The 24386-nt window shown below is 44.9% G+C and overlaps 1 protein-coding gene across 2 annotated transcripts in view; it reads right to left on the bottom strand.

Annotated features, from left to right (window-relative positions):
* Nucleotides 1-24386, bottom strand: part of CADM2 (cell adhesion molecule 2) — a 1888160-nt gene that overhangs the window by 711083 nt on the left and 1152691 nt on the right. The window lies entirely within an intron of this gene.

Genomic DNA, 24386 nt, shown 5'->3' with positions numbered 1-24386 from the left:
CTTGGTGGATTCGGCCTCCAGGCCCATGTGGGATGAACCTCCCTCTGTCACCCGTGCCTCTGCTCCTCTGCCAGATGATGCTAATGCACACAAGGAGAGGGTGAAAAAACAAAAAGGGAGGGGAGAGACAGAGGATACACTTGGTCAATGCCAGCAACAACACTACCGTTGGCATACACAACACATAGGGAACAGCCCTATGCACTAGGCCATGCCCAACCATTTACTAAGACAGTCACCAGCCCATGGGGTTCAATGCCTAACGCCATTAGCTGCACACCTCAAACCCACAGGACCCTGCCCAGGAGTAGATGGCCGCCAACACTATTGAGGTAGAAGTGATTCTGAGCCTGCACAACAAGGGACCTACCCTGTCATGTTCTCCCTGGCCTAGGGGCACCCACAGCCCACCCCCCCCATCCAGGTACCTCCTAATGAGCGCAAAGTCAGGTTTCAGATTCTGTACTCACCCCCTCGTGGCTGCTGTGATGCCTTCAAGCGCCCATCCAACTCCGGATAGGCCATCGCCAGGATGCGGAACATCAAGGGGGTCATGGTGCAACTGGCACCCCTTCCTTGTTGGGAGGCTAGCCCCAGGTGGGCCTCTGCCGTCTTCTTTGCCCAGTGGCGCAGGTCCTCCCACCTCTTGTGGCAGTGGGTGCTCCGCCTGTTAAAGACCCCCAGGGTCTGCACCTCCTTGGCGCTGGCACGCCAAATAGCCTATTTCTGCTGGGTGCTGACCTGCAGGGAAAAGACAGCAGAAAAGGGAATTATTCACCCGTCCGGACCATCACACTCATTGCCCACCAGATCCCACACATCCCCTGATGCACATGCATTGACGCCTTTACACGCTGCACTTTGGCCAGGAACCCTCTGCCCCCCTACATGTGGCTTACACACACAGCAGTCCATACATTAATGACCCACGCATCATGCTCACAGTGTAATCACCTGTTTGTCTGGAGGACCATAGAGTAACGTGTACTGGGGTAGGACCCCATCCACCAGTTTCTCCAACTCCTTCGCATTGAAGGCAGGGGCCCTTTCCCCAGACTCATGAGCAACTGTCGATTTCAGACACAGGTCACAGCAGCACTTCCAGTGTAGGTCCTCTCCTGTTGAAGGCCAGGTAGCAAGTGAGTGATTAGGTAGAAAATAGTGGTGACATTCGCGGCGTACATCGCCATTGGCTTCTTGAACCCATAGGGCCCAATGATAACCAATGCAAAGTTGCATGGCAGTCATCGACCGCCTACTGTGACGGCGCACAACGCCAGCGCAATTACCTCATTTCCAGTTGTCACTCCTCACGGGTCAGGCAGCTGCCATTTCAGGGGGGCACAGGGCATGGCACCTAACTGCATCACAGCAGACATTGGCACATCAACTGACTCTCAAGTTCACATACTGTTTCTGTAAAGTCAAGAATTCATCATTAGTGCAATATAAGTGTGAATATGACCCTCTGCTCACAGTTCTCTTCCATAGGCTTCAACCGCTGAGGCAGAATATGAGATGGCGACATCCTCTGGTGTACAGACCCCTGGTGGACCTAGCGACAATGGAGGACAGACACATTATCATTACCTACAGACCTGATTGTGCCACAATCCAAGAACTCTGTGCCCAATTGGAGCCAGAACTGATGTCTGCTATCCGCCAACCCACAGGTATCCCCCCTTTATTGTAGGTCCTGTCAGTGCTCCATTTCCTGGAAAGTGGTTCCTTCCAAACAACAGTGGCCATGGCATCAGGGATGTCTCAGCCAATGTTCTCTAACGTGTTGTCCAGCGTGTTGTCTGCCCTACATCGTGTATCCCCCAGGTGGAGGATTTGGCCACAGTGAAAGCTGAGTTTTATGCCCTGGGACATATCCCCAACATCATTGGTGCCATTCATGTTACACATGTGGCATTTGATCGCGCCCCCAGAGAAACGAACAAGTTTACAGGAATGCGAAAAACTATCACTCAATGAATGTCCCGATGGTGTGTTTGGCGGACCAGTACATCTCCCATGTGAATGGCAAATATCCTGGCTCTGTGCATGATGCCTATATCTTGAGGAATAGCAGCATCCCATATGTGATGGGCCAACTCCAGAGGCACCGGGTGTGGCTAGTAGGTGAGCCTAAGGTCCCCACACAGTATAAGTAGGTGTCTGGGTATGGGGTTGTCCTTAAGGGTTAGTGTGTGTCTAACAGCTGCCCCTCGATATTTGCAGGTGGCTCGGGTTACCCCAACCTCTCATGGCTACTGACCCCAGTGAGGAATGCCAGGACAAGGGCAGAGGAATGTTACAAAGAGGCACATGGGCGTACAAGGAGGATTACAGAAAGAACCTTTGGCCTCCTGAAGGCCAGGTTCCGGTGCCTCCATCTGACAGGTGGATCCCTGTACTACTCACCCAAGAAGGTGTGCAAGATCATCGTTGCATGTTGCATGTTGCAAAACCTGGCCTTGAGACGGCAAGTGCCTTTTTTGTAGGAGGATGTGCCTGTAGATGGTCTTGTGGCAGCGGTGGAGCCCTTGGACAGTGAGGAAGAGGAGGCAGAGGAAAAAGATGTTGACAACAGAACCAATATTATTCGGCAGTACTTCCAGTGACACACAGGTAAGACACTGGAACTTCACTTAACATTTCAGTTATCTGTTGGACATTGTACAAGGCAGCCTGTTTCCCTATGTCCATGGCCACTGACTGTACCCTTTGGCATCTCCATTTTCAGATCTCTGTGCCCAACTGTGGCTCCTGCTATGCGTACTGCTGCTCACCAGAGGTCATCCTAAGGTATATTTCACTGTAACTTTGAGTTGCAATGCTTTAATAATGTTGTACTAATACATAATTGAATCATTTGACAGACTCCAGATTGGTATTTGTTCCAAGGGTGTTTATTTAGGTGTTCATAAGAAGAGGTGGTGGTGCAAGGGGCTGGGCTGATGGTGGAAGGAAGTTCAGGGTAGAGTCCACTCTCTTGGTATCACAGGTGCATTGTTCAATGGGGCATAGGAAGGGGAGTAATGACAGTTCAAGGTGGACAGGGTGACAGAGTGAGACAGAAGGGTGACGATGAGGAGAGTCTTATTTCCTGACGGGGGTCTTGGCAATGTTCTCTGTCTTCTGCCTGGATCGCAGGGACCATTTGCGGGGTGGTTCTCCTTCTGCAGGGGGTGGGGTGCTGGTGGCCTGTTGGTCCTGTGGCGGTGCCTCCTGTCCACTAGCGCCGGCGGAGGTGGAAGGCTGTTCCTCAGTTTGGCTAGTGTTAGGCGCCCGTTGTTGTGCCACTGCCTCCCTCATGGTCTTGCCCATGTCTGCCCGCACCCCTGCAATGGTGACCAGGCTGGTGTATATTTTTTTTAGGTCCTCCCTGTTCCCCAGGTACTGTCCCTCCTACAGCCACTGGGTCTCCTGCAACTTGGCCAGTATCTGGCCCACGGTCTCCTGGAAATGATGGTATGCTAAAAGGATATTGGAGAGTGCCTTGTGGAGAGTGGGTTCCTTGTGCCTGTCCTCCCCCTGTCGCACAGCAGTCCTCCCAGCTTCCCTGTTGTCCTGTGCCTCTGTCCCCTGAACCGTGTGCCCACTGTCACTGACCCCAGGTCCCTGGTTGTCCTGGGTTTGTAGGGTTGCCTGGGGACCCTGTAGCGGTGGACACACTGCTGATTGACCTGTCCTGGGGACAGTGGCATGGGCCTGCTGCGTGGGTGCTGTGGTGGTGTTTCCTGAGGGGGGAGGCTCTGTGTTGGGTTGGGACTGTGCCTGGGTACCCGACTGTCCACAGGTCCCGGATGAGCCAGGTTGGTCATCGAGATCCAGGCGTGCAGAGCTGCTGTTGTCACTGTGGGCCTCTTCTGTGGGGGGACTAGATGTAGCTGGCACCTCCTCTCCGGTGACATTGAGTATGGGTCCTATGGGGATGCAAATTCAGTGTTATTGTATCTGCATGGGCCATATTGTGTATTGGTGTATTTCCCTCTATGATTGTGATTTCCCTGTCAGCTTGGCCTAGTGTGAGTGGTGCTTTACTGGGCATGCTGTGGTGATGGGTGTCCATGTAGGTCTGTGATGGGGGTCCATGCATCGGTGTTGTATACAGGGCTTGGTATTGGGATCGGTGGGTTGTGATGGTGGGGTATATGTGAGGTGATGGAGTGATGGGAGTGAGGGTAAGGGTGGGGGTATGTGATGGCATGCAGGTAGGGTGGGGGATATAATAGTAAAGATATGACTTACCTGAGTCCAGTCCTCCTGCTACTCCTGCCAGGCCCTCAGGATGCATTATCACCAAGACTTGCTCCTCCCATGTTGTTAGTTGTGGGGGAGGAGGTGGGGGCCCACCGCCACTCCTCTGTACAGCTACCTGGTGTCTTGCAACCACGGAACGCATCGTCCCCCGTATGTCGTTCCTCCTCTTCCACCTGGGGTGCTGTCCCACGGCGTTGACCCCGTCCATTATTCTCCGCCATAGCTCCATCTTCCTAGCTATGGACGTCTGCTGCACCTCTGATCCGAAAAGCTCTGGCTCTACCCGGATGATTTCCTCCACCATTACCCTTAGCTGCTCCTCAGAAAACCTGGGGAGTCTTTAGGGTACCATGGATGTGGTGAGAGAGATATTGGTGAGTATGTGTGGGGTGATGTGTTGTGGTGTATGATGTGATGTGCGTGGATGGTGTGTGGGTGATGGTGTTCTTTGCCTCTGATTGAGTGGGTGCTCCTGGCTTGTCTCTCTCTCTGTGAGCTATCATTTTTTTCGCTGTAAGGGATTGTGGGTAATGTGGGTGTGTGTTTTATAGGGTTTTGGCTGTGTGGGTGCGGTGTGTGTATGTGTGTCAGGTGTGTGTAGTTTGAATTGTCCAATGTGGTGTAGTTTTGTTAGAGTGTGTGTATTTTGAGCGCAGCGATGTGCACCGCTAATGGTTTTCTGCAGTTGAAAGACCGCTGCAATGATTCATGGGTCGTGATTCTGTGGGCGTATTCCTGTTGGTGTAACAGTGTGAATTTTGGTACCGCCAGTTTATCACTGACCTTTGGTGTGGCGGACTTGTGTCGGTGTCTGTATAGTGGCGGATTTCTCTGTGTGAGTCATATTACCCGTGCCGGAATACAGCCGCGGTCACGGTATGTTGACGGCCGTAGGTGGCATTTACCGCCAGGGTTGTAATGAGGGCCGTACTGTACCTAGATTCAACCTACTTCATCTGCTTTGAGCTAGGCTTTTGCTGCGGATCCACGACTAAATAAACAGGCAAGCAGACTTAGGTGTCCAACTTTCTGTCACAAATGAACTACCCAGAGTCCTTGTTGTTCGGGAACACCAACAGTCTCACCTTTGATTCTCTTGGCATACAAAGGCAAACACCTGACTGAAGGATGCAACACGACAAAATCATGTAATTTAAAATAACTCCACCACAGCACTTCCCAAACCATGAAAAGCATTGGGAATGTAAAAGTGGACCAGACACGCATGGTGGGCTTGCATTCCATTTTGTAGGTAAAAACGATATGCCTGGCATTAGAATGTCTAGGGTAAGAATATCAAATATGAAAAAGTGTTGTTTACAGCAGTGAAAATCCTAATATGTCTATTAGTGTTGTGGTATCATATGGGGAAAATATTATTTCCCACATCTTTCCCCATCTTGTCTAGGTGGACATAGACTGGACCAGTGCCCAACCTCCTCACCTGTGTTTCCTGAGATTCAAAGGATGGCAGATGATGGTCTGTTTTCTCCCTCCTTTCCCCCACCTTCATAAGTTCTCCAAAGACTGGGAAGAAAAGTGATGCCTTACCGACACCAGCAGCTCTCTGCATGGTTTCCGAAGGTTCTGAACAGACTTGTGGCAAATGTAGGATTTCTCTTGATGCTGCTATTGTCTTGTATCCGTGCTCCTGTCAGTAAAATCAGAGAGCCATATTTACAAGCAGCCTGCACTGCCGGTGTGTCACCTTTTTTTGACACAACAATGGCACAGGTTGCAGGCCCACATCTTCAAGGCCATGCAATGCCAGTTTGCATGGCTTTTCATGGCATTGTAGATATGGAGTACCTTACTCTGATTCAAAGAGGTGTTGCATGGGTGTTGCAGTGGGCGTTCCCATGCATCACCCATGGATTTTGATGCATTCCCAGACTTACAAGGACTTATAAACCTGGAAATGCATCAAAAGCCTAAGCCAACCCAGGGTAGGCATGAGGGAGGTGCAATAAGGAGAAATACCTTTATGTCTCATTGTTTCCTTTTTCTATGAGTGCGGCATGCTGCAGCACATTTAGAAAGAGAAAAATGCCTCTTGTGATTGTTTTGGTGCAGGAAGGTGTACTTTCTGCACAAAAACAATCATCACCGCAACTCAGACACCTTTGCACCATAGTGCAATGGTGCCTGCGCTGGAGCATGGCAGCCCACTGTGCATCAGCACCGTGGAAAAAGACAGGAATGCACTTTATCTTGCAGATACGGTACTTTCCTGCCCCTTTCTTTTGATGCAGGGCTGTGCAGCAAGAAGGCTTGTAGCACTCCCCTGCGCCAAAAGATTATAAATATGCCCCAGAGTGTTTGACCCTCAGGATAGAAGGCATGGCAGGATGCCACTTTATATTTTTGATGAGTATGCCTGTAAGTTACCATGATAACTGATTCTGGTGTTTTGGGCGATGGGGTAGCAGAACACCAGGTGTTTGGGAGGATGAGGATAGGTTTGCTATCAAGAAAGACAGGAGGGTAGCCATACCACAGTTATTTATTTTCATATCTATTATATAGGAAAAATGAAAGGTTGGTCATAGAGAGGTCAGGAAGGGTGGCGGGATGCCTAATTTATTTTATATATATATATATATATATATATATATATATATATATATATATATATATATATATATATATATATATATATTTGAGGGCAGCCTCACTGACAGCAGAAGGATGTAACTGGGAGCGCTTTGAACAGGTGGGAATTGGACAAAGAAATAGCACTTCATTTGTGACTCTCCTTGTCTCTGCTAATCTGTAGAACCAGCTCACAGGGGAGTAATCATTTCGAATGTACAACATAAATTTGTTGATGGGCAGCTGTCAGCATCATGAAGCTTTCCAACAAGGAGTACCAAATGGCAACACGGACAATGTAGCTTCAATATCATTGTCTTTGGTTTCACCTTACTGGAAACACCCCTGTTGTTAGCTAGCCATCTAAAATTCCATATGCTCATTTTAATTAAGATGAATGGAGCCCCGAAATGAATTACTGTCATCGAAGGTGCATACAACCTGTGTATTTGTAAAGCACGCGTTTACCCTGAAGGATATCTTGGCACTGAAACAACAGATGCTTTTTATTTCCCAACTTGATGGTACTCATTTGATCAAAGGTGGGTGCATGAAAGGCAGAGTACACATCTTGAGATTTGAACCTGTGATCATCATTTCAAACACAGATTCCTGCAGTAAAAGCACTAGTTCAATGAGCCACCAGAGCCAGCATAAGTAGCAGAACAATCAGTGACCAAAACAATAGGATGAGAATTTTAGGCATTTGAGAGACAGACGTCTTTCTGTTAGGTCAAACCATCAACCTGACATTATTGAACAATATTTAATTGGAGAAGGGAGTGATTCATCTTTATGAAGATTCTTGGCAAAGGCACCAAACTCACACAAACTATACATGATGAACAACATCAAACATTAGAAAGGTAGGGGTTGCTCACAGAGCTCTTTGTTTAAATGAGATCGCAGGTCATTGAAAGAAAGGAAGAACGAACTCAAGTGGTTCCTTGGTTAATAAGTGCTCCCAAGAATCAAAGAAACACTGGATTTTATAGATAAAAACAGTTGCCACGTACATTTAACGCCATGTAAGAAGCACTGAATTATGTAAAAACAATTTTGAGTGCGGCTGACTTGATGCACTTGGCAGCTCTTTTTTGACTTGGAAGGGTATGTGCATATTAAACCAGCTGGAATTGTTTGGCCAGGCACTGTCTGATGACTGAAGCACTACATTTGGTTGCCAAGAGGTAAATCTCACAGAAATAAATGACCATTTAATGAATCATTTAATACACATATGTATAAAAGTGATTGTGAAATGTGCTGGCTAGGAATTAATGACCCATGCCCTTGTGCTCTTTACGGACCTGGAACCATGTGGTAATTCTCTTTGCCTTCTAAGGTCGCGCTGCGTTGTCATTCTTCTTCATTTGTTCTCTTTCATTTCAAAGTTGAAAATAATTGATTTGAGTATGTCATTCACTAGAAACAAGCTAAGGGTTAATTATGAGTAAAAGCCCAGCTTGAACGGTCAAGCTCAAAAGAACGAAAGAAACAAACAAACAAATATAGAAAAACAAAGAATCAAATTAAAAAATAAACAAATGAATAAGAAAACTCAAATCAACACGCACACATTTGAAAATTCTATGGCTTCTGAGCATAAAGTACAACTAAATTTCAGTACTTCACACAAAAATCTTGAGAATTTTTCAGTTGATATATTGTTAATTTAAATGTAAAAGGCACTGTAGCGCCATAATAAAATAGGTACATTTAGGCTTTTGTGCTCACATTTTATTGCCGTTGTCTTCATTTTCATTGTTTCTGCGTGCTTGGGGTGTGAAGGCTCTTCCACACCGCGGTGGGCTTGCATATTTTGCTCATGGCAGGCAGCCCATAAGGTGTTCCCTCACTTCCATGGGCCTGAGGCGATATGGCCACGACGGAGCACTTTTCCCTTTGCACTAGTGCCATAATATCAATTAGATTTTTTGAGATTCACAATAACTGTACATCACCCAAAAAGTGGTGCAACCTTAGCGTGCCTTTCGGTGGGTCGCAGAGAAGATCCACATTGTTGCCAAGATCCACCTGCCTGGTGTGGTACGCTGTTCACGCTCAAAAGTCAGACTGGCCCTGCTTCAGTGAAGGACAGAGAAACAGTTTAAAACGGATGCCCTGTTGTGCAAAGATCCTTCTTTTACTGCTGCAGGGCACTCTTTGCAGTTCATCCTTAAATGTACATCTTTTGCAACTGGATAACGGGTTACCAGTCTGTTACTAGGGCGTGCAAAATATGCATTTATGTGTATAAATTCTGTCACACTGCTTAACAGAATGAGGACTTTTGGAATTCCAAGAACATAAATTTCACCAAGACACAGAACGTGTCACGAGAGGACATGCGGCTCCTGATAGAAAATGTGGTTCCTGTCCTGGATCGAGGTTAATGTTAGCTAACTGCAGACACTGGATAAAACATTTAAATAACAATAAAGGGTCAGATGTTAGCACTGTTCTTAGTGAGGTGTAGAATCGCTTTGCGGGGCTGAGCTCGGAATCACCGACGACAGGAGAGCGGCTAAGGGATTATAACAAACGGTCCACTGCGGAAGAAATGCAGATGGTGCACGTCAGAATTTATGGTAAACTGACAGAGGAGCTGGAAAAGTGCAAGATTCCATCACAAGAAATGGCGATCCCAGAGGATTGCAGAACATCATGTTAGAGTAGCTGGTTGTATTTCTTGCTGTCGTAGAGACATGTTTACACATGATACTATAACACTAAAACTACCTGAATGTGGATGATGTACTATGTAATTGTAAAATATCTGTGAATAGATGCTCTTCTATAATCATTTCCACCTCTAGAATTAAATTGTTTTTGATGATGTTTTTATTATTGTGGAAACGTTCTACAATGCAACTAAATGTCATTAAAAATCTTTAAATAGATGACACTTGTGTAGCTATTACATATTACACATGTTCTCACACTCCTGCTATACATACTGCTGTAACTAATTAATAAATTGTGTGTTTGATCACATCGTAACAGTATCTCAAGTTGTTCTATAATGTTTGTGTTAGTGCTTTTCAAATTAAGGGCCAGGTGAGCAAAATATTTACACAGGTGTATACCCTCGGATTTGCTAATTTAGAGGGTTTGGAACTGCTGAAAGCATTTTCGGATTTGCTAAACCTATTAGCTGATCGAAAAACATCTTTCCAAGTTGGTGAATGTATTTAGAAGTGGATTATAAATTGCAAATTGGAATGGGCATGCTGGGGTGATTCTTCCAAACTGCGATTCACACATGTAAGAAACTGGGTTTTAGTAAAGGGGGTGACAACTCACCTTGAGTAATAAACACAGTCCTTGTCAGAGTGATCCACTAACCTCAGCTCGACCCTGTGGTAGCGCTGGCACATAGTAGACTGGCTTTTCTTACAGGCAATGAGTAAAGTATACATGGAGTACCAAAACAGTAATAAAGACAAAACCCAACATAAGAAAAATCTCAAACCAATTTAGAGTTAATTATAATAAATACAGCTGACACTTAAATGACACAAATCCAGTAAAGGGACCTAGGGGTGTTGATGTTTAAAGTTTTGAATATAAATAGCACCAAAAACCAGTAAGCCCCAATCACAGTCAACTGGCCGTGATAGATCAGGACCGATGCACAATTTGAAGCCAAAGGTGATAGAGCGTAGGTCAGATAGAGCACTAAAGTTTGGAGGTTTACCTTGGATCTTAAAAATTGAACTGAAAAAATCCTCAGCTGGGAAAGACAGCAGACAGTAGCCAAAGAGAGCTCTGTGAGGCTGACTACATGTTGGACCAGGTCATGGTGAAACTGTTGGTTTTTGGTGGGAGAGATTAGAGCAGGAGAAGTTTGCATCCAGGCATGGTTCCTCGCCAGTTGTATTCTTTTGGTGCCTTCGTCCAGTAAAGATGTCTTTGTTTGCACTTAGTCACATTTCTGGAGCTCAGAATTCTTGAATGGGGCAAGGCTGCAGGCTGTATCCTAACAGGGTACCATGAGGCTAAACACCATTTCCGTGAGGTCCGACTGCAGGGGGTTTGTTGTTTAAAAAAAACTCAGAGTGGAGAAACCTGAATTTCCAGCCCAGCAGCAACTTACCCTATTTGGGTCGGCTTGACAGGTATGTCCTGGTCCTCTGAACGTCCTTGGAGCCACCCAATTTCTAAATCCCAGGTTTTCAGGGGTCGTAGTAGGATTCCAGCCAGACATAGCCTAGGCTTCCTGGACATCAGGTACATCATCTTGGGTCAAGACTCACTCGAGCAGAGGCCACCAGCCTGGGTCAGATGCTGCAAATCTTCGGAAAAGACCTCTTGTGGCATCTTGTGTCACTGGAGCTGGAACAGGAGATCAGCCTCATGACCCCATGTGTACAATCCTTTGTCCTGGGTATAAGAGAAAGCAGGTCCAGTCCTTCAGGGCATTTTCCAGGTCACATGCAGCAGGTTAGCTGCTTCCCTAATCTTCCTCAGCTCCAGTAGTGTTCTGAGGAGGGTAGTGGGGATTCCTAATTTATTCCTGGAACCAGTTGATTGGTGAGGTTGATTTCTGGGTCTATTCAAAGGGGTAACAGTTCCCAGGAGTTACCTACCCACATTTAAAACACTCTGTGTGTGTGAAACTGCAAAAAATACCACAGTGCCTTTGTCTGCTTAAACCCAATATGGTGAAACTCTTCTCCCCTGGCTCAGAGCCTGGGTGTCCACCCGACAGGTTTGGCTAGGGAAATAGGCAGTCCCTCCTCTTTGCTCACTCTAAGCCACTTCTGGGGGCAGCTACCACCCCACTAGGATTGATGCCTGTCTGACTGACAGAACAAAAGAAATAGCTGATCAGGCTGTCATTTGACATCCGCCAGTGACAGAGGAGACCTCTTGGAAGTAGATTAAGTTCCTAAGTACTGTGCTAATCTTATCATGCCAGAGGAACAGAAAATAACACTTTACACCCAGGCGTTTGTCTCTGCTCTGAAACCAGATTTCACACTTCAGTCAAGATGTGAGCACCAAGAGGGCTGCAGCTGAAGACTGCTGTAAGTTAGTGTCCAGATACTTTAGAAAGGGAAAAAGTAACTTTCTAAAAGTACCTTTTCCTTAATGTTTATTAAAAATACCTCACTGTTGATTTAGGCTTTTATTAAATATTACAAAGAGTTATTGAATGATGTTTCTAGCTGTTTCATAGCCAAAGAAAGCATCACTAAATGTAATAGTGTGCACAAGTGTTTCTCGATAGAACAGTCACCCTTTCTACTGTGGTAATAGTTATTAGGTGCTGCTCACGGTAAGGATATGTTTAGCATTACATTTCTACATGCCTTACTTTTAAGTGCCCTGCACCCTGCCTTATAGGCTATACGCCCTACAGAGGAGTGACTTAGCAATATTTACTATGAAAGTTCAGATCTCTCAAATGGGTTTTATTTTGACAGAACAAGTGCAGCTTTAAAATTTCTCTAGTCAGACTACATTGGTAGGCCAGAAGTCAGGTTTGCACTGGTGCTATTGTGGATGGCACAACAGACACTGCAGTCCACTACCCATGGCATTTAACTTATAGCCCATGGGTTCACCTTGTACTATATACTTGGGCGTTATAGGTAAGTTAAATATACCAAGTAGGGATATGTCAATTCAAGTATGTTAACAGGGAGAGCGAAAGCATTTTACTACTGGTTTGCTGGGGTAAAGTTCACAGGGCCAGAAAATACAGACAGGGCAAAGATCTTGGGGTACACCACAGGGAAGATTGTCATTTCTTACAATGTCCTCATTTATCTACGGTTTGTAACTGTAATTCTAATTGCAAACCATTGAAAAGTTACCTACTTCCAAGTTAAGGTGGTAACATACGCAAAATTACACAAAAAGGAAGGAATACTCTTTGGATCCTTTCCCTTTTGTGAATTTGAGTGCAAGTTTCAGGAGGAGTAGATAGTGGTTCGGGGGAAAGCTGTCACTGAAATGTTTAAAAAAAGAAAACCTTTTTTTTAACCAGCAGCATTTCCTTTAAACAAATCAGGCTGCTATAACAAATACAAAAAAACGAAAAGAAGGCCTTTTTGGAAACCTAATCACATGAATTGTGCTCTACAGGCCACTGTCCCTGTGATTGCGACCAATCTTAGTCAGTTGTGAATTGTGACCTGCATAATGAATATACATTTGGCAGGGCTTTATGCAACTTACTATGATTCATAGTTTTGTAAACTTACTTATTAGTACATAGAACGGTTTGCAACATTTAAAATGATTTGCTCAATACTGATGTGCATCTTGCAACTGATTTTTGTGAATACATTTACTGTACATCTGGCCCAAGGTTGACTTAGTATTTTATTCAACATTAAAGTGATATTTGTTAAAGTGATTACTTGACTACTTGTTAAAGTGATTTACCCCTTAGAATTATTTTTATCTGACTTTTCTGTAACCAGGTAATTTAAGAGATATAGGGGGTTATTACAACTTTGGAGGAGGTGTTAATCCGTCCCAAATGTGACGGATATACCACCAGCCATATTACGAGTTCCATAGGATATAATGGACTCGTAATACGGCTGGTGGTATATCTGTCACTTTACCGTCACTTTTGGGACGGATTAATACCTCCTCCAAAGTTGTAATAACCCCCATAGAGTTGTCCTATTTATTAAATTGTAATCTTTTCTGCACTTCAGGAAAGGGTAAGATCTGCATATTTAGATATAATGCTTTTAAGATCTGTAACACGTCATGCACTCCTATCAGTGTTTCCACCTTAAAAAAATTGAGAGGGAAGTTGACTATGTCCCAAAAGATATAATCACAAAAGGTGTGGGGTAGTGGGAACAGGGGGTAAGACTGGGTTAGTCTTTTAACCAGTGTCTGGTTATTTAAGGTTGCTTGATATGGGGTGCTGTGTTGACCTATAGGAATGACGGGGGATTTTCCTTTACGGACTAGGTGGTCTCACACACATAGTAGTGTCATGCTTCATCATATGACCACCTAGCCCCACCTAAGTAAGATGATACTACTCAGGCGGACTCGACCTCTGGTTAAAAGAACCAGAGGGAGTGCTGAAATTAAATTGACTGGATAATTACAGTGATCCAGAGGGGGTAAATAATAAAATTACCTAACATGTCACCGGTGGCTCTTGTTAGTTTTAATAGTGGTGCATGTTGGTAAGACTAAAACTAAGGGGAAAAGGCTCGTTAGAGGATAATGTCTCTTGGAGTCTAAAAGGGTTGTACATGACCAACATGTTTCTGCCCTCACTAAGTGCTGGTAGGTCAGGGGCATTCGTCAGGGTCGGAGCACGTGTGATAAGTACGGTGCTCAAAGTAAACGTGTGTGTCCTACCTCAACAGGTAGTTCACGGTGGGGTATGCCCCGGAGCTGGGGGCGTATTGCCTCTGGTCTGGCTAGAACCGGGGGGGGGGGGGTTTCCCTTGTAGTCACACTCACGCCAAAGGGAATACCATGGGGGTTACCTACGTGCCGGAGCCTTTTCCCCTTAGTTTTAGTCTTACCAACATGCACCACTATTAAAACTAACAAGAGCCACCGGTGACATGTTAGGTAATTTTATTATTTACCCCCTCTGGATCACTGTAATTATCCAGTCAATTTAATTTCAGCACTCCCTCTGGTTCTTTTAACCAGAGGTCGAGTCCGTCTGAGTAGTATCATCTTACTTAGGTGGGGCTAGGTGGTCATATGATGAAGCATGACACTACTATGTGTGTGAGACCACCTAGTCCGTAAAGGAAAATCCCCCGTCATTCCTATAGGTCAACACAGCACCCCATATCAAGCAACCTTAAATAACCAGACACTGGTTAAAAGACTAACCCAGTCTTACCCCCTGTTCCCACTACCCCACACCTTTTGTGATTATATAGTTTCTTTTGGGAAGCGGTGTGGGATAGCCTTGCTTCCCTTGCTCTCTTTTTGTGTATTTATGTCCCAAAAGAGTCATCAGTGATAAAATGAAACAGCTATTTCCAAGTTCATCACACTCTCCTAATTCTTTATGAATTTCTAAAGCAAAATGAATTTCAATTGATTAGCGCAATCTTGGCTTAACCTATCTCTGATATAGTACCCTTACTCCTTCTTGTATCATTTTAGAGCTGACTATTTTTTTCCTTTAGAGGTGTTGTTGTACACTTCCACTGTTATGCCTGAATTGATTGATTCTTTGTCACTCTTTATATTCTACAATCAGTATTGTGTTGTCCCTCTTCTCCTTCTGCTGTGCTTAGTAACCATATCCTGGTACATCTAGTATTAGTGATTTGACTCAGCTGGCCTTAGATTTGTGTGCCTTCACAGCCCTACCTGCATAAACAAAGGCTCCATTATTATCCTAAAAGATTTATCACATCTTAGTTCAACATGGAGGCCCTCGCTTATGCTAGCTCTATTAGTAGTATATATGGAATGGTGCATTGTTCTTCACACTTTTTCCTCTAATTCTAATCATGTCCACAGTGGCGTCAAACGGGTGGTGAGATGTGACTTATAATGTGTAAATTGTGATTTAAAGGTGAGGAAACTTGAGGAGAAAGTGTGGTTCTTTAAGCCAGTGTTTCTTTAAACTTTTTCCCACTTTTCCGATTTATGCCTGAGGAAGGATGTTTAGCCATGGCTTGAGACCACACTTTTAATCTGCCTAGTTATTGGTAGGGGCATACAAAAGTATGCCTCCAAAAGTGCAATTATGTTTAAACCGAAAACTGATGATTAACTGCCAAACTGTGAGCATCATTTGCATCACAATGCTTTCCTAGGAAACATGCCAAGTTTACAGAGTAAGGTCACTCTCTTGGAAGTCAAACATAAAATTCTAAAATGAAAAGTAAATGAGAGGGGCCCTTATCATCTCATTATCTTAATCATATACCTCCTATGAATACCACACGTGAAAGACAAAAGTTCAAATCCTCCTCAAACATTACCTCTTTAACAGAAAAGGACATTTTGCAGTCACTGGGGGGACCTTGGGCACCAGTAGAAATTATCCGCCTATAGTTTTATCCATGTACACATGACAGACCCGCCAGAAAACTGCATTCTGCTCAAAACATGCAGTTATCTATAAATGCTTTGCATTCACATTATCCATCCATGTGGTCCTTCCTATTCTGCATTGAGAGATTAACTTGTGATAAGGCCATTTCAAGTCTGAATGAGGCTGCCAATTCTTATTGTGGGACACCTCTCTTTGTGAAGCTGCCTCTCTCCTCTCAGCTCTGCTAGTCACTGTCACAGCTAAGCACACTCTGCCTTCAAACGGAGTGCAGATTAATTCTGTTTGGATAGATGTGTGCAAGCAGGGGGTAGTTACTAGTTTGGAAGGTGAAGCTGTAGATGGTTATACTTCTCCCCCAATTTTGCATGACCATGTTGACCGTCACTTGTATCATGTACCTAATTATTAACCACTTAGTTTGATTGGTTTTAAGGCTACTGAGCTTACAGATAAGCCCATAGACGTTTCCATGCCCCAGAAAGCAGTTATAAAGGCATCAATCCTATCTAGATATTAACTTTCAGTTATGGAACCGTGAAACCTGTAAAATTGTGATAAGGATTTGTTTATCCTTTCAGCATGTACGAAAGACGCAGAGCCAAATCTACAATTTCATACCGTCTCCCAAAGAAATCCCTATATTGCTCTCGAGCTTTCTCCTTACATTATAAAAATGTTAAAATCAATTTGTGACAAAAACATAAGATCAGAGCCAAGCTAGACAACATTTGATGATTGTAGGTTTTCATATTCAGTCACATATTTTCAATTTACAGAAAACATCCTGACCAATTGGATACTTCTCCTCAACCGGGTGAGCAAATGAATTTAACTATCACTATACATATCTTCTAGGTCAGCACAGACTACAATGCAGTTGAAACTTGGGAGAATATAAATAAATGTGTTCGAACTTTGCAAGCTCTCCATTCTATAAAGTCACATGTAAACATGTTTCAGCCATAGGCTTAGTAATGTTTGTATGGTTAATGCTCTGTAGCTAGTTATCACATCGTAAACAAAGAACAATCTGCTATCTGGCAACAGTATTGTCAAAGAGAGCAACAAACAACATTGGCAATCAGGAAAAATGCAACATTTGGATCAAACACTGGTCAATTGCAGTGTATAGAGCCCTCGTTTAAATCCCGCAGCAGTTGCATTTAATAAGGATTGGCAGTGAACAATAGCCTCCCTGTAGATGCGCATACAGTGATGGATTGGTCAGGCAGAACAACATCACTAGCCATATTCCACTGGGACTTTGGGGCATGTAGCTACGGCGAGATGATTAACTAGTAGAAAGGTGCAGCAAGCCAAATAGCCCTAAATACAAAGCAATTGCAGTGAGTTTAGGGGTTAAAAAGAAAAATGCACCGTATTAGTAGCTATCATCACATGAGCACGAACACCTACAAGCACGAGATTATCCAGTAGGGCTGCAGCAGAGGACACTAGTGTGGGAATTTCGCCAACAAGTGGGAGAGAGAGCAGTGATCCGTTGCATCTTTGCCAAGGGTATGCGGAATCTACCATTACTATTTATCAATTTGTCTCTAACACGAGAGCTTTCCCCCGTCTGTTTTAAACATAGCACACGGCTTGGCACTGGCAGCTGTCCTAGTTAAAATGTAACGCCACCTGGTCAGCACCAGCGCATTCGAGCCAATAACATTACGAAGATGCGATTAAGGTATCCTTTACAGTTAAGACTGATGTAACACATTTTGCAGATACGATGCAATGTTTGATTGCACTGCACACAAAAAATGTTTAATGCTCGCATCTAACATTAATCTTGGGCATTTGCATTTTTAAAGGAATTTTAGGACACTCTTAGTTGCCTCGTCGTTCCAAAATACCCCTTCCAAATAACCTTTGTTACTTCAGTTACCGCAATGTCCAGAGTCCACATCTGTGAAGTTGGTGGCAAACATTTCTCCTTGGACATCACCTATTAAGTTTTTGCTCGTTCTTGAGATCCACCCATGAGAAACGCACATTATATACCCGAGTTTGTCTTTGGCCTCCGAATTTCTTTTTTTTGCTCGCCGCCAGAGACCACCGAGAAACAGAAAACGAAGCATTTGCAATCAAAGATTCGATAACTAAATGCAAAATGTAGCACAACTCACACTGAAAGAATGAAAACAAAACGTGGAAGTCACCAGACCAATTCTGCACGATTCACCAAGGAGATTATTATCAGCCCTTCTTGGGCTGATTTACGCAATGAAAAGCATCGGAACGTAGGGGGATATTGAAATGTTCCAACAAATTTCAAGTATTCATCAAAGTCAAAATACCTGCAAATTGTATAGTACTTGCAAACAAAGCCTACGATCTTCTGCTATTATTTTATCCCTGGTTACTTAGCACATGGTCGTCAAAGCAAACATATTCACATTTGGAGACATCATGGACTAAATGTCCTTGACTAGCATGGATCACGGAGCAGATAAAAAAAATCCATGACTACATTGTGCAACATCTGCACATTTATTTAGCACTGATTGTCACCTTAACACAGTGAACTTATATTTCATACTAGGCTTATTATTTCAGTCATGTGTGAGACATGCTCTCAAAAAGATATCAGAGAAATGAAGCCATCAGTCTTACACTAGATAATGCACATTAGAATTAGACGCATAACATGCCACACAGTACGCGGACATCCACTCTTTACCTCTCAATGGCGTCCTTTCCCAAGGCAGTGAATTGGTCACCGATTAAATAACTCTTTAAGGGATTTAGCAAACCAAACATTAGAAAAGTGAGGTAATATACAACTATACTATTATTAAGTTTAATAAAATGTTCCGTGAAAATAAATGACAGCAGTCTAACTTGTTCAAAGATAGTTGTGCACCAATGTGGCTCCTTCGGCTGCTCATGTAATCTGCCTGTTAATTGAGATTTGTGGGGAGGAATCAGGCCTTTCAAACTCCAAATACTACCAGCTGGCGTGGATGTATTCTAGTCTCAGCCAAAGGTGCTGATTTGCAGCTGTAGGTGAAGCTGTGAAAATCTGTACAAGAGAGCTGTGCCACTGTGAGGCCTGCTGTGCCACTGTGAGGCCTGCAGTGGGGCAGAGGAGGCATTGGTGAGTTCATCTGAGGCAGAAAGTGAGTCTATTAGATTAGAGTATTTGCGTGGTGGGGAGGAGCTCGACCAGCTGTTTGTGGGGGCTGGTGGAGCAGTAGTGCTACATGAGCCTTGTCGCTACCGCTGTTTTAGGCTTGAATTGATGCAAGGGAGGAGCTGCAGTGTGGCTAATGGTGCCGGTCGGGCAGAGTCTGTAGAGTGGACACTATTCTTGGCCAGTGAGATCAGCTGGGAGGGGTTCTTCTTCACTTGTGCTGGAAGGCAACTGCCCTCATCTGTGGTTTGGGCACTCTCGCTACTGGGCCTCTTTACTGCATGTATATTGAATGGAAAACCATGACTTGTATCACTGAGTAAAAGTACATGACTGAGGCACTTTAACAATGCTCAGTAATGCCATGCTTTGCAAGAAGAGTTGTAACTTTGATTAGAAGGCTGCTCCTACCATTTCCTCTCTATTGATCAAAGAAAGTGCACGGGGATCAAGTAGAGAGCCAAATGGGAGAAAGGGGAAGGGAGAAAAAGAGAGATAAAGAGACTCAGGTGTTTATCATCTTCATTGACTCTCCAGGAAGGAAAGAGCAAGGTAGGAAAGATGGAATACACTTGACACTAAGCACACAAAGAAAGACATAAATATCACAGCAATGAATACATACAAATGCAAACTGTAAGAAAGGTATTAGTTGAGAAGATAAGTACCTGCCTCAAGTAATAATCGCAGTCGTTGTCAGGATGAACTCTTAAAGTCACCTAATTGACCTAAGCTCAACTCCTAGCAGTCATGGCACAGAGCGGACATGCTTCACCTAGAATCATTGTGAAAAGTATTCCTGCAGCACTACTGTTAGAAATGGGGTTTTTGGTTGGCAGTCAGGTTGCCCCCTGTCCAATCAAAAGCCCTCACTCTAGTCAGGGTAAGTCACACACAATCCAAGATTATCCTGTGTCCACCCTCTGGTAGCTTGGCACGAGCAGTCAGGCTTAACTTAGAAGGCAATGTGTAAAGTATTTGTGCAATAAATCATACAATACCACCATATAGCACCACAAAAATACACCACACAGTGTTTAGAAAAATATATAATATTTATCAGGATAATTGTAGGTCAAAACGAATAAAGTTGCAATGTGAACTTGTAGAGATATCACTGAAAAGTGATATAAAGGGGGCCATTCTGACCCTGGCGGTCATGGACCGCCAGGGCCAACGACCGCGGGAGCACCGCCAACAGGCTGGCGGTGCTCCCATGGGCATTCTGACCGCGGCGGTACAGCCGCGGTCAGATACGGGAAACCGGCGGTGTCCCGCCGGTTTCCCGCTGCCCAAGGGAATCCTCCATGGCGGCGCTGCAAGCAGCGCCGCCATGGGGATTCCGACCCCCTTACCGCCAGCCTGGCTCTGGCGGTTTCGACCGCCAGAACCTGGCTGGTGGTAACGGGTGTCGCGGGGCCCCTGGGGGCCCCTGCAGTGCCCATGCCACCGGCATGGGCACTGCAGGGGCCCCCTAACAGGGCCCCACCAAGATTTTCAGTGTCTGCCAAGCAGACACTGAAAATCGCGATGGGTGCAACTGCACCCGTCGCACCCCTTCCACTCCGCCGGCTCCATTCGGAGCCGGCATCCTCATGTAAGGGGGTTTCCCGCTGGGCTGGCGGGCGGCCTTCTGGCGGTCGCCCGCCAGCCCAGCGGGAAACTCAGAATAACTGCGGTGGTCTTTTGACCGCGCAGCGGTATTCTGGCGGTTACCGCCAAGCTCAGAATGACCCCCAAAGTGTCTTAAGTCTTTAAAAAGCAAACAAAGTCTCTTTCAAGCACAAAGTACCTGGTTTGGAGTGGAAAATCTCCTCAGAGGGCCACAGAAGAAGAGATACGTGGAAAAAGGGTGTGCGTGTCGATTTCTCCCCAGCACACACGGACTTGCGTCGTTATTTTTCACGCGGTGAAGTCGTGCGTCGTTTTCCGGCGCGCGGACAGTCTCTTTCTGTGGATCGCAGGGATTACCAGATGTCCCGGGTCTGTGCAGTGATTTTCCTGCTTGTTTTCCGGCTGCACGTCGTTCTGCGGGGCTGCGTGTCGAAATTTCGATCTCACGGCAGGCGTCGCGTCGATTTCTCCTCTGGAGGTTGGGCGGCGTTGTCCTTGCGAAGCCGTGCGCCGAAGTTCCGGTCGTCCCAAAGGCGTCGCGTCGATCAGCGTCGGGTGCGGCGTTTTTCTCACCGCGGAACAAGCTGTGCGTCGAAAATTTCAGCGCACGGAGCGTCCAAGTGAAAAAGAGAAGTCTTTTTGATCCTGAGACTTCAGGGAACAGGAGGCAAGCTCTATCCAAGCCCTTGGAGAGCACTTTCACAGCCAGACAAGAGTTCAGCAGGGCAGCAGGCCCACAGCAAGGCAGCAGTCCTTTGTAGAAAGCAGACAGGTGAGTCCTTTGAGCAGCCAGGCAGTTCTTCTTGGCAGGATGTAGTTTCTGGTTCAGGTTTCTTCTCCAGCAAGTGTCTGATGAGGTAGGGCAGAGGCCCTGTTTTATACCCAAATGTGCCTTTGAAGTGGGGGAGACTTCAAAGAGTGGCTAAGAAGTGCACCAGGTCCCCTTTCAGTTCAATCCTGTCTGCCAGGGTCCCAGTAGGGGGTGTGGCAGTCCTTTGTGTGAGAGCAGGCCCTCCACCCTCCCAGCCCAGGAAGACCCATTCAAAATGCAGATGTATGCAAGTGAGGCTGAGTACCCTGTGTTTGGGGTGTGTCTGAGTGAATGCACAAGGAGCTGTCAACTAAGCCCAGCCAGACGTGGATTGTAAGGCACAGAAAGATTTAAGTGCAAAGAAATGCTCACTTTCTAAAAGTGGCATTTCTAGAATAGTAATATTAAATCCAACTTCACCAGTCAGCAGGATTTTATATTACCATTCTGGCCATACTAAATATGACCTTCCTACTCCTTTCAGATCAGCAGCTACCACTTCAATACTGTATGAGGGCAGCCCCAATGTTAGCCTATGAAGGGAGCAGGCCTCACAGTAGTGCAAAAACGAATTTAGGAGTTTTACACTACCAGGACATGTAAACTACACAGGTACATGTCCTGCCTTTCACCCACACAGCACCCTGCTCTAGGGGTTACCTAGGGCACACATTAGAGGTGACTTATATGTGGAGAAAGGGGAGGTTTAGGCTTGGCAAGTACTTTTAAATGCAAAGTCGAGGTGACAGTGAAACCGCACACACAAGCCTTGCAATGGCAGGCCTGAGACAAGGAAAAGGGGCTACTTAAGTGGGTGGCACAACCAGTGCTGCAGGCCCACTAGTAGCATTTAATCTACCGGCCCTATGCACACAGAGTGCACATTACTAGGGACTTATAAGTAAATTAATAGTCCAATCAGGTATGATTCAAGGTTACCATGTTTAAGGGAGAGAGCATATGCACTTTAGCACTGGTTAAAAGCCAGCAAAAACAGTGTCCAAAAAGTGGAGGGAGGCAGGCAAAAAGTTAGGGGTGACCACCCTAAGGCTGTCAGGTCTAACAACTACAAAATAGTTATACATATAAAATGCAAAACAATACAAATTCCCAATCTGAATGAGAAGAATAGAGTAAAATTTAGCAAACAAAATGACAATACAATGACATAAACCCAACCTGGGGAAATGGAGATATGAATTTTTAAAGTTTTGAGCAGAAACAGCACCAAGGAACAACACATAATGCCAATGATAGTCAATGGTCATGGTGGAATAGGGTGTAGATGGGATTTGAAGCTAACCGCAATGGAGTATGGGTCGGATACTCAACCAGGTTTGTCAAAGACTTTACCTTCTGATTTTACTCCCTTAAGTCGTATCCTACCAAAGGAGTGTAAATCTAAAGCCCCACCACGACCTCAGGGGAGGCACTTAGAGACGCACAGGGTGGAAGGCAGAGGCCTACGGAAGTCTGAGTGCAGTTGCACTTGCCACTGTACAGATGCAGGAAAAGGCCTTTTGTAGCATCTTACGTCCCTGTAGCTTTAACAGGAGGTCAAGAGTATGATCCTTGTACTCCACTTGTCCAAGGGTACAAGAGGGAGAGTAGGTCTAGCCTTTTGGGCTTTTCTCAGACAGCAGGTTCAGCCCTCATCTCATCTTCCACAGGTCCAGGAGATTTCCGAAATGAGTGTCTGGATGTACAATGACTATACCTGGTACAAGCTAGTGGGTGGGAATGAGTGTTTTGTCATTCTGTTTCCCTCCTTTGAAGTGCACCTCAAATGTTATACAAAAATCCATCAGACTTGTTAAACAGGCTGCAAGACTGTAATGTCAAAGAGAGTTCCAAAGTGATTGGGGGTCTGACTGGCTGGCAGGACAAAAGAAGAAGCAGGCCCAGGTGTGAGTTAAATCTGCGAGTGACAGGGGAGGTCCCTTTGAAGTACATCAACAGTCTGGGCGCAGCCCCAAGACCATCCTGTTTGGGGATCAGTTCACATCTCACCACAGGGGAGCAGTCAAGCTGCCAAGTGACAGTTGACTACATTTAGAAAGGCCTCCAGAGTCTTTTGGAAGACAAAAGGTGACTTTTCTAAAGTACCCTTTCTGTTCAAAAGAGTGCTTAAAATGTTTCTCTAGCTGTTTCCTTGGTAATTTATTAAACTTAATATCAGTGCAAGTCACTGTAGGGTCATGTTGACCATTAACTTCTACATTTCCTTCTTCTAAGTATCATACACCCGGCCTTAATGGACAGTAAGACTGTCTTCGGGGTGACTATTTTAATTTTATTCTACAATACAAATTAAAGGAATACATACAAATGTCCCCTGGTAAAAAGATATTTAACCCTAAAATGTCAGTTAAATCAATATTGAAGGCTTCAATACATACATTTAAATCAATTTTAACCCAAGTCAAAAGACTCCCCGAAGCCCAGCTGTGGGCTGAAGGTAGCCAATTGACATAAATGTGGTGTAACCTTATTTGAACAAGCGTTCACTTCTCAGGCCTCTTGGAACATACAAATGTTCAATTGCCTAATGTATTCCAACCAGTCTGGGGCTAACATTTTGTTCTTGAGACCAGAATTACTCGAAGAGAGAATTCTAATTACTCCACAGAAATTACAAATTTGGTCAATGTGAGAGTGCCCAATGACCACTTCAACTTGACTTTGGGGCAAGTTTGCAGTGGCGGTCATCTTTATAATGTCTGACTATTCCCTTTTATGTGGTCAGATCTGGAGTAGGTCTAAAAGCATTGTAAGAGATGATCTGCTGTTCTCAATATTGATAACATTTGAATAGCATTGTCTGGAAGGATCAGACACCGTCAATCTTGGTTATCCAATTGTGATAGAACTTCAAACTAGTTCTTAGAGGAAATGTTAAAGATTGTTTGGCCAGGGTTAACAGGACTACTCCCTGCCATAGCAAGTCCCTGGTA

The sequence above is a fragment of the Pleurodeles waltl genome, chromosome 8, assembly GCF_031143425.1.
Source record: "Pleurodeles waltl isolate 20211129_DDA chromosome 8, aPleWal1.hap1.20221129, whole genome shotgun sequence".
Classification (NCBI taxonomy): Eukaryota; Metazoa; Chordata; class Amphibia; order Caudata; family Salamandridae; genus Pleurodeles; species Pleurodeles waltl.
The sequence above is the reverse complement of the archived record's forward strand: the minus strand, read 5'-3'. Positions and strand labels throughout refer to the sequence as shown.